Raw genomic sequence first — 10,676 nt, 5'->3', positions numbered from 1 at the left:
CAGGAATGATGATACGTCTGATCCTCTTGAAGGGACCTCCGGGTCATACAAGAAGAACACAATGAGTACCATGACCAGGAATAGGGGTACCCTGCCTCTAACCAGGTAGAGGAGAGGGACAATCGAGTCTATTGGACAGTGTGGATTCGGTGGCCTGGCACATCAGAACCACAAAGATATAAGACCTTAGTGGACACCGGCGCACAATGTACTTTAATGCCATCAAGATACGTAGGGGCAGAATCCATCTCCATTTCTGGTGTAACAGGGGGATCCCAACCGCTGACTGTACTGGAAGCTGAAGTGAGCCTGACTGGGAAGGAATGGCACAGACACCCCATCGTGACTGACCCAGAGGCCCCGTGCATCCTTGGCATAGATTATCTGAGGAGTGGGTATTTCAAAGACCCAAAAGGACTTCGTTGGGCTTTTGGCATAGCTACTGTGGAGACAGAGGAAATTAGACAGTTGAACACCTTGCCTGGTCTCTCAGAGGACCCCTCTGCTGTGAGACTGTTGAAGGTTGAAGAACAACTGGTACCAATAGCCACAGCAACAGTGCACTGTCGGCAATACCACACCAACCGAGACTCTGTGACTCCTATACATAAGATGATCCGTGACCTGGAGACCCAGGGGGTGGTCAACAAGACTCACTCACCCTTTAATAGCCCTATATGGCCAGTGCGTAAGTCCAACAGAGAGTGGAGGTTGACAGTGGATTACCGTGGACTCAATGAAGTCACACCACCCCTGAGTGCTGCTGTGCCGGACATGCTGGAGCTCCAGTACGAGCTGGAGTCCAAGGTAGCCAAGTGGTATGCCACCACTGACATTGCCAGTGCCTTTTTCTCCATTCCTTTGGCAGTGGAGTGCAGACCACAATTTGGTTTCACTTGGAGAGGTGTGCAGTACACCTGGAATCGACTGCCTCAGGGGTGGAAACACAGTCCCAGCATTTGCCATGGACTGATCCAGACTGCACTGGAAGAGGGCGAGGCTCCAGAACATCTACAGTACATTGATGACATCATTGTATGGGGGAACACAGCGGGCGAAGTCTTCGAGAAAGGAGAGAAGATAATCCAGATTCTTCTAAGAGCTGGTTTTGCCATTAAACAGAGTAAGGTCAAGGGACCAGCTCAGGAAATTCAGTTCCTAGGAGTGAAGTGGCAAGATGGAAGCCGCCTAATTCCAACGGAGGTGATTAACAAAATAGCAACCATGTCCCCACCAACCAGCAAGAAGGAAACACAGGCTTTCCTAGGCGCTGTGGGCTTTTGGAGGATGCATATCCCCGAGTACAGTCAGATTGTAAGCCCTCTCTACCTTGTGACATGGAAGAAAAATGATTTCCAGTGGGACCCTGAACAACAACAAGCCTTTGAACAAATTAAACAGGAGACTGCCCATGCGGTAACCCTTGGACCAGTCAGGACAGGACGTGAAGAACGTGCTCTACACTGCAGCTAGGGAGAATGGCCCTTCCTGGAGCCTCTGGCAGAAGGTGCCTGGGGAGACCTGAGGATGACCACTGGGATTCTGGAGTTGGGGATACAAAGGATCTGAAACCAGCTATACCCCAACTGAGAAAGAGATCCTGGTTGCTTATGAAGGAGTTCGAGATGCCTCAGAAGTGATTGGCACCGAAGCGCAGCTCCTCCTGGCACCCTGACTACCAGTGCTGGGCTGGATGTTCAAGGCAAGAGTTCCTTCTACACATCATGCTACCGATGCCACATGGAGTAAGTGGATCGCTATGATCACACAGCGAACTCGGATAGGGAATCCTAATCGCCCTGGGATTATGGAAATTATCACCAATTGGCCCGAAGGTGAGAGTTTCGGTCTGTCCTCTGAAGAAGAAGAGGAGCAGGTGACACGGGCTGAGGAGACCCCACCATATGACAAGCTACCAGCAGATGAAAGGTGACATGCGCTCTTCATGGATGGTTCCTGTCGCATTGTAGGGACAAACCGAAAATGGAAGGTAACCATGTGGAGTCCCACACGGCGAGTTGCAGAAGCGACCGAAGGACAAGATGGATCAAGTCAGTTTGCAGAGCTTAAAGCTGTTCAGTTGGCTTTGGATATAGCTGAACTAGAGAAGTGGCCAAGACTCTATCTCTACACTGACTCATGGATGGTGGTCAATGCTCTGTGGGGATGGTTGGAGCAATGGAAAAAGGCCAACTGGCAGCGCCAAGGGAAACCCATCTGGGTGGCAGAGATGTGGCAGGACACCGTTGGCCGGGTAGAGAAGCTGAGTGAGAAAGTCGGTCATGTAGATGCTCATGTACGCAAGAAACAGGCTAATGAGGAGCATCGTAACAACGAGCAGGCAGACCGAGCTGACAGGATTAAAGTTTCTCAGATAGATCTGGATTGGCAGTACAAAGGAGAATTATTTCTGGTTTGATGGGCCCATGATGCCTCCGGTCACCAGGGGAGAGATGCAACATACAGATGGGCTCGTGACTGAGGGGTGGACTTAACCAAGGACATTGTCTCACAGGTCATCCATGACTGTGAGACATGTGCTACCATCAAGCAGACCAAACTGGTGAAACCTCTATGGTATGGTGGACGGTGGTCGAAGTACAACTATGGGGAAGCCTGGCAAGTTGACTACATCACGCTCCCCCAAAACCCACCAAGGCAAGCGCTAGGTACTGACCATGGTAGAAGGAAGTACTGGATGGCTGGAGACATACTCCGTGCCTCATACCACTGCCTGGAATACCATCCTGGGCCTTGAAAAACAAGTCCTGTTGCAACACGGCACCCAGGAGAGAATTGAGTCTGATAATGGGACCCATTTCAAGAATGGCCTCGTAGACACGTGGGCCAAAGAGCACGGCATTGAGTGGGTGTATCATATCCCCTACCATGCACCAGTGGCTGGAAAAGTTGAGCAGTGCAACAGACTGCTGAAAACCACCCTGAAGGCACTGTGTGGGGAGACTCTCAAACACTGGAAACTGCATTTAGCAAAGGCCACCTGGTTGGTCAACACCCAAGGCTCCATCAATCGAGCTGACCCTGCCCAATCAGAACCTTTGCATACTGTAGATGGAGATAAAGTCCCCGTGGTGCATATGAGAGGAATGTTAGGGAAGACTGTTTGGATTAGTCCCACCTCAAGAAAAGGCAAACCCATCCGAGGGATTGTTTTTGCTCAAGGACCTGGTTTCTCCTGGTGGGTAATGCAAAAAGATGGGGAGACACGTTGTGTACCACAAGGGGACCTGATTTTGAGTGAGAATGGTCTGTAATGTTTCATTGTATATATATATATATATAAGTGTATATAGTTTTAAGGTGACATAGTTTTTAAGGGGGTTAATTTGGACATGACATGGATGGCATAGAATAAGGGGTGGATAATGTCCTAATTAGAACAGCTGGGACGGATTCATCACTGGGTGGGTGTAACCCAAAACTGTGTATTCTATAGTCTTCCATACCATTTCCCAGAAACTGTTGTCAATAGAGACCTGCAAGGTGGGGGGATGTTCCTGTCCTCATGCCCTTTTGTTGCCCGTAACGAAAACACAAACCAACAGAGTGCCGGTTTATGGGTGCTTTATTCGGGGCCCGGGAACCTGAGGACTAGCGTCCCAAGTCAGGATTCCGAAGACCCTCATTTTCAGTTCAGCTTTTATACCTTTACACAAACAAGTTTACGTGCAGTTTCTACATGAAAGTGGTTGCACTTAGTTACACACACAAACTCATATTTCATACTGATAACAATTGGTAATCATCTACTCTACTCATAAATCTGCTTAAGTTGTCTTAGCCCATAGAGACCCCATAGAAACTGTTCAACAGACCCTTACTATATCTAAGGTAACAAATCGTTATATACATGCTTGGTTAAATCTTTTGATTATTGTTCCTACCTCTTCAGTACATTTCATTCTCACGAACAAGGTTGCTAACTTACTACTTTGGAGTGCTGCTCTCTAGGCCTACTCTCCTACTAAGCCTTAGCCATTCTACTACTAAATTTGAATCATTCTGCAACATGTCCCCCCTTTTGAGCATTCTTCAGGCTTTTCCTGCAAGGATGCTCAAACGTAGCAATCTTCAGGCTGCAGTTTCTTGATAGGCAGGAGGTGATTCATCTTGCGGTGAGATTACTTCTTTTCTTGTTATAGCCTTCATAATGCGTCTCGTATGTTGACTTTCTTTTACAATCATTCCTAAAAGACACTTATAAGCAATTATGACTATGACAATCAATATTCCGTACTGGATAACAGAAGATATCCATCCTGACACATGAAGACCTAGGGAGCTGAATAATTCTCCTATCCAATTGTGTTCTGCTTCCTTTTGTAATTCATGAACATTTTCGTCAATTTGTTCTAATTGACTAATATCTTTCTCTACTTCTTGAGTGACATTTGGGATGTGTACACAACAATGCTCGTCCTTTGCATGCAGGTATCCACAGACTCCGTGTTCTTTCAATAGGATCAAATCTAAAGCCATTCGATTCTGTACTGTCATTCTAGTGGTGGCTTGTAATTGCAAATTTAGATCTTTGAATCCTTTCTTAGTGACCGCTGCTAGCCTTTCAGTTTGTCCCATTAATTTAAACAACATCTCTCTGTTACGGTATGTTGAGATTGGTGTAAACAAAGACTCTAATGCCCATCCAAATTTAACTCCTGCTGATGGTTCATGCCAATCTCTTAATCCCAAGTCATCCATATTTTTACTAATTTCTCTTTTTCTCCGTGGTTGTATTTCTACTGATGTTAACTTATCTTGTTTCCAGAATGGACAGAGAGTAGGTATCCCTAGTGTGACAGGTACAACTGGCCCATCTATGGGCATGTGGGTGGTCCACTGGCCATGTCCCATAACCCATACTAGGTTTCCTGGACTTCTAACTGTAGTGGTGTGACAATCAATGTTTTTCACATGTCCTTTAATAGTATGGTTGTATCCTCGACACTCACATCCTAACTGCAGGAGGGTCCTGACTGGTATTAATCCTATTTCGTCATCTGGGGTGTCACATGTATATATTCGAGTACAATTCCAATCCTCTTTTGTACGTGTTTCTGTTCTCCAATTATAATTTCCTCTATTTCCTGTAGAATAAGTTTGATTCTTTTTCCCTTTCCAGTGAATACACCACTGTACTTTTCCAATATAACTATAAGTCTCTAGTAGGCTGGGTCCCCAAATTGTTTGCCACTCTTCCATAGTTGTAGAGCTAGTAATATTTTGACATACCTCTTCTTGTTTTTCTCGTTTTATTTGGACTTGTACTTTAGAACATGGGTAGATCACTGAACCTGAGACTAAACAATTCCCTTCTAACTTTCCGATTTTCCCACTTTCTATCCAACTGAAATATCCAGGCATTTGCTCACATTGTTTCTTAGTTATTTTGTCTCTTAATAAACACACATCTGTCATTTCATTCCATGTTTTGGTTACAAATCTGCAATTCCATGTAGTATTCTTAAACATTCTAGGGATTTCTGGTACTGGAATTATTCCCCATGGAATTGGGTCTCCTGCAGCATGGGGCATAGGGAGACATGCAGTGATTTTTGTGACATTCTGTACTTTCCCAAAATCACGAATTAGGCCTACGACTAGGTTTTCTTGTTCTACTTCTCTATCTGGAATCTGCAGGTTACTTACCTGCCGGGTTATTCTTTCAATTCTTATGTGGACGGCAGTAATTCCAGTATCCCACCAGTCATCTCTACTTATCCAGCAAGTATATTGGCCCTCATCTTCTCCTCTTCGTATTTCTTTGATTTTCAAAACTATTACATCTGCCTTCTTTTCAATCTGATGTCTCTTCCCGACTTTCAAGTTCTGTCCCTTAAACCACCACCCATATTCAGAATACTGTCCTTCTGAAATTTTGCAACTTAAAGTCAGATCGCTTCCTTCCTGGGCCGGGTAAACACTGTATTCTGGTCTAACTCTTACTCCTTGATGTGGTACGGCTACTGCTGTCCTTATCCCGTAATCTTTTTCCTCTCCACATGAGACCACACAAAGAAATGTACCTTCTGTCTTTCCTACTCTGGGATTAGAAATATTCAGCCATCCTTTACCTCCCTTACTATTTGACCACCAGCTAACTCCTTGATTTTGTGATTCCCAAGATTGATTTGCTATATTCAATTTCCACCATTTTACTTTAACTGATTTTTGACAATCATCAAATTGGAAGGTACAATTGATTTTTAAGGGAGGACCATCCCACATGTCTGATTGTTTCCTAGTGGGCATAACTCGCACTTTGGTCATCGTTTTCTGAGTTGTGTTAATCGTGTGTAATTCTATATCTCCATAATCAAAACTTTCCCAAATCCAAACTACACACATATATGTCTCTTCCATAGCTTTAAACACCTGGGGTACCTGCAGAACGGTGTAACCCTTTTGTTGTGTAGCATCCCAAACTGTCGTCACTCCTTCTGTCATGATTTGATCTTGATCTCTCCATCTCCATCTGACGTTAACATCTCTTAATTCAGCTCCCTGGTCATCAGAAAATAAACAGGTTAAATTCACATCAGTGTGCTCTGGTACAAATAAATAAGGATCTGGGGTCTCAATTCTCACGGTGGTCTCTACTAAACTCATCAACCCCAGAAATACCACGATCCTCAATGGTTGGCTCAAAATACCATCCTTGTAGGTGAGAGAGGTTCTACCGACCACGAGACTGGAACCTTCTTGATTCGGGTGTAATGGATCCAATTGTCGATTCCCTCGACCTTCACCGCCGTGTAAGTGGTCATTATCACCTGGCGAGGACCATCCCATGTTTCCTTTAACGGTTCCACCGACCAGTTTTCCACCAACCAGTTTTTCACATAGACTTGGTCTCCTGGAGAAATGTCATGAACCGGATTCTCTAGCGGCAGAGGCCGATTCCGCTGCAGTGCTCCTCTGAGGGCTGTGAGAGTTTTGTTTAAAGATAACACATGGTCAAACACTGCTTGATCCCCCACCACATGAGGATCTCCTTGATAGGTATCTGCATGATAGGGCTTGCCATACAATATTTCGTATGGACTTACTCCTATTCTCTCCCTGGGTTTGATCCTGATTCTCAACAAGGCAAGTGGTAATGCTTGGGGCCACTGAATTTTCGCTTCCTGACAGATTTTCTTTAATCGGTCTTTCAATGTCTGATTCATATTCTCTACCTGCCCACTGGATTGCGGTCTCCATAGTATATGGAGATTCTGCGCTATTCGTGGCTTTTGATCGATTGATAACCCTAGAGGTACCCCAAATCTCGGAATAATTTCTCTTAGAAGAGTCTTAGCCACTTCCTCTACTTGATTAGTCCTGCATGGAAAGGCCTCTGTCCATCCTGAAAAGGTACAAACATACACTAACAAATACTTATAGGATTGGGCCTTCGGTAACTTAGAAAACCCTATTTGCCAATAGTCTCCTGGTAACTGTCCTATCGGTAACTTTCCCATCTGTACCTGTCTTCTGACTACTATGTTATTTTTGATACACATGGGACACATTGCAATTACTCTTTTTGCTAGTGTTAACATCTGGTCTGAGAGAACTTCTTTTTCCAAAAATTTTACCATTGCTTCTGCACCCCAGTGGCCCTTATTATGTTCCGTTTCGAGTACTGCTTTCATTATTCTGACAGGTAAGATTACTTGTCCTGCAGGAGTAATGTACCACCCTTTAACATTTTTCCTTGCTTCTGTTATTTGAGCTAATTTCTCATCTTCTTGTGAATAATATGGTTTTTCTTTCATTTCTGCTATTGCTGGATTATTCCGAACGGGTAAAGGAGCCATCTGAGTCCATACCTCTCTCGCGGCTCGTTTAGCTGCTTGGTCAGCTTGTTGATTACCTTGAAATTCTCGTCCGGGATCAGTCTGATGTCCTCTGACATGCATTATTGCCACTGCCGAGGGCTTGTATATTGCCTCTAGCAATTGTAGAATTTCTTCTCGATGTTCAATTGATGACCCTTGAGAAGTAAGAAGTCCTTTTTCTTTCCAGAGTGCTCCATGAACATGAGCTACTCCAAAAACATATTTGGAGTCAGTCCATATATTAACTCTCTTTCCTTGACTTAGTATTAAAGCTCTCACCAATGCCCAAATTTCGGCCTTTTGTGCAGACGTACCTGGGGGTAGTGCGTTTGCTTCTATCACTCGTTGTAGAGTGACCACTGCATACCCAGCATACCTGGTGCCATTCTCCACAAAGCTAGATCCGTCAGTGTACAACTCCCAGTCAGGATCTGTCAGTGGTTCATCCTTCAGGTCTTTTCTACTCGTGTAGACCTGTTCAATGGTTTCTACACAGTCGTGCTCCAGGACACCTTCTTCCTTTGTAGACCTAAGGAATTCTGCTGGGTTGAGATGGTTAGTGATTTTCAGTTCAACATCATCTTGCTCTCTTAACAGAGCCTGATATTGTAACATACGGCTAGAGGAGAGCCAATGCCCCCCTTTTTGTTCCAAAACTGTTATGACCATGTGGGGCACGTACACCACCATGTGTTTCCCCAGAGTCAATTTTCGTGCTTCTTGAATTAGAATAACCGTCGCTGCCACGGCTCTGAGGCACCCCGGCCATCCCCCACTTACTGCGTCCAGCTGTTTGGAGAAATACCCCACCGGTCTCTTCCAGGATCCCAACCGCTGAGTGAGTACTCCTAAAGCTGTTCGTTGTCTCTCGCAGACATAAAGCTGGAATTCTTTGGTTAGGTCTGGTAGTCCCAGGGCAGGTGCTTCTTGAAGGGCTCCTTTCAGTTCTTGGAACGCTTTTTCCTGCTTCGTCCCCCAGGTCAGCTTGGGTTCTTTTACTGCTTCATGTAATGGTCTGGCAGTTATTCCGAAGTTAGGAATCCACAGCCTGCACCATCTGACCATTCCTAGAAAAGATCTTAATTCTTGATTATTTCGGGGCACCGGGATAGCACATATTGCTTGCATACGGTTTGCGATCGAACGCTGGATTCTTAGAAAAATTTCACACTCCAAATAAATAACTTTCTGCCTTACTAGTTGAGCCTTTTCTTTTGAACCCCGGTAGCCTGCTTGCCCCAGCATGTTTAACAGTTCAATGGGTAGACAGAATCCTTGGTCTGTAGCCCCCAAAAAGATGTTATCTACATTTTGTGGTATTATATGTGAAAAAGGAGATTCTTTTACCTGAGTAGTCTTCCATTCTTCAAGTTCTTTTGCTAACTGATTACCAAATATCGTAGGTGAATATTTGAATCCTTGCGGTAACTGAGTCCAAGTAAGCTGTCGCTTCCGTCCAGTTTCTGGGTTTTCCCATTCAAAGGCAAAAATCTTCCAACTTTCTTGTGCCAGTGGTATGCAGAAGAAGGCATCCTTTAGATCAATCACTGTAAACCACTGAAATCTCTCAGAAACAGATGTTAACAAGTTGTAAGGGTTAACTACAACCGAGTGGATATTTTTTATGATGAGATTTACTGCTCTCAAGTCTTGCACTAATCTGTACTTACCTTTAGGCTTTCTTACTGGAAAGATGGGAGTATTAAACTCTGACTCACATTCTTTTATTATTCCTAAAGTTAAAAATTGTGTGATCATTGGAGCTATTCCTTTCCTAGCTTCTAAACTAATTGGGTATTGTCGCACTCTAACAGGTTGAGCTCCTTCTTTTAATTCTATTCTAACTGGAGTAGCAGTTTTGGATTTTCCAGGGACCCCTGCTTCCCATACCCAAGGCACTACAGCCTGTTCTATTTCCTGCGGTATCTCTTTTCCTCTAAATTTGATATCTAGGGGTTTTAGAAACGTCTTCTCCTCTATCTGTCCTGAAACTCCTACTACCCATGCAGTTGAATCACTTAATAACCCCATCAATTTATTCATTGCCGAAAAACTAGCTCCAGTATCTATTCTAAATTCTGTCAACTCTCCCTCTACTAATAATTCCTGGTAAATTCTTAACCTTTTATAATCTCCAGACACATTCCGATCCCACTCGGGATCTTCCTGCAGCACGAAATCATTTACTGTTCCCCCCGCTGCCCCAACTGCTTCCCGCAAAGGGGCCATCAATCTAGGGGGTGAGGGCGAAACGTCTGTCTCCCTTTTCTCTCCCCGTCTCTTTTCTCTACTCCTTCCCCTTTCTCTTCGCCCCCTCCGAGTCCGTTCTGCTAGCGGAGTTCTATCAAAACTACATTCTCGCCCTCTCGTTACTTCCTTATCTGAGGACGATTCTAACGGGGGCATGGTGGGTGATCGTGCCCTCCCACGTGAAGAGAAACTATCTCCCGGGGGCGCACTTGGAGTTATGCTGGGGGAGACTAACAAAAACACATCTTCCTCTGGTTCTTGACATCCTATACATTTATCATCTAATTCTTTTAACACCAACATACCACATTCCTTTTGCCATTCAGTCTTACGTTCCAAATAATAAAACAAATCTAAATACGGTATTTCATTCCACCTCTCATTCTCTTGTAAATGTTGCATCAAGGGGGTTATAATTTCCGAAGTTAATGTACCATTCCTAGGCCACTGCATTCCTTCTGTCTCATATTGAGGCCATACATTATTACAATAATCAATCAATTGTCTCTTACTTAACTCTTGTCCGAAATTTCCTTCCTTCCAATGTTTTAACAAGCAACCAAGCGGAGAATCGCTAGGGAT

Source organism: Chiroxiphia lanceolata, chromosome W (assembly GCF_009829145.1).
Source record: "Chiroxiphia lanceolata isolate bChiLan1 chromosome W, bChiLan1.pri, whole genome shotgun sequence".
NCBI lineage: Eukaryota > Metazoa > Chordata > Aves > Passeriformes > Pipridae > Chiroxiphia > Chiroxiphia lanceolata.
Note: the sequence above shows the minus strand (reverse complement) of the source record.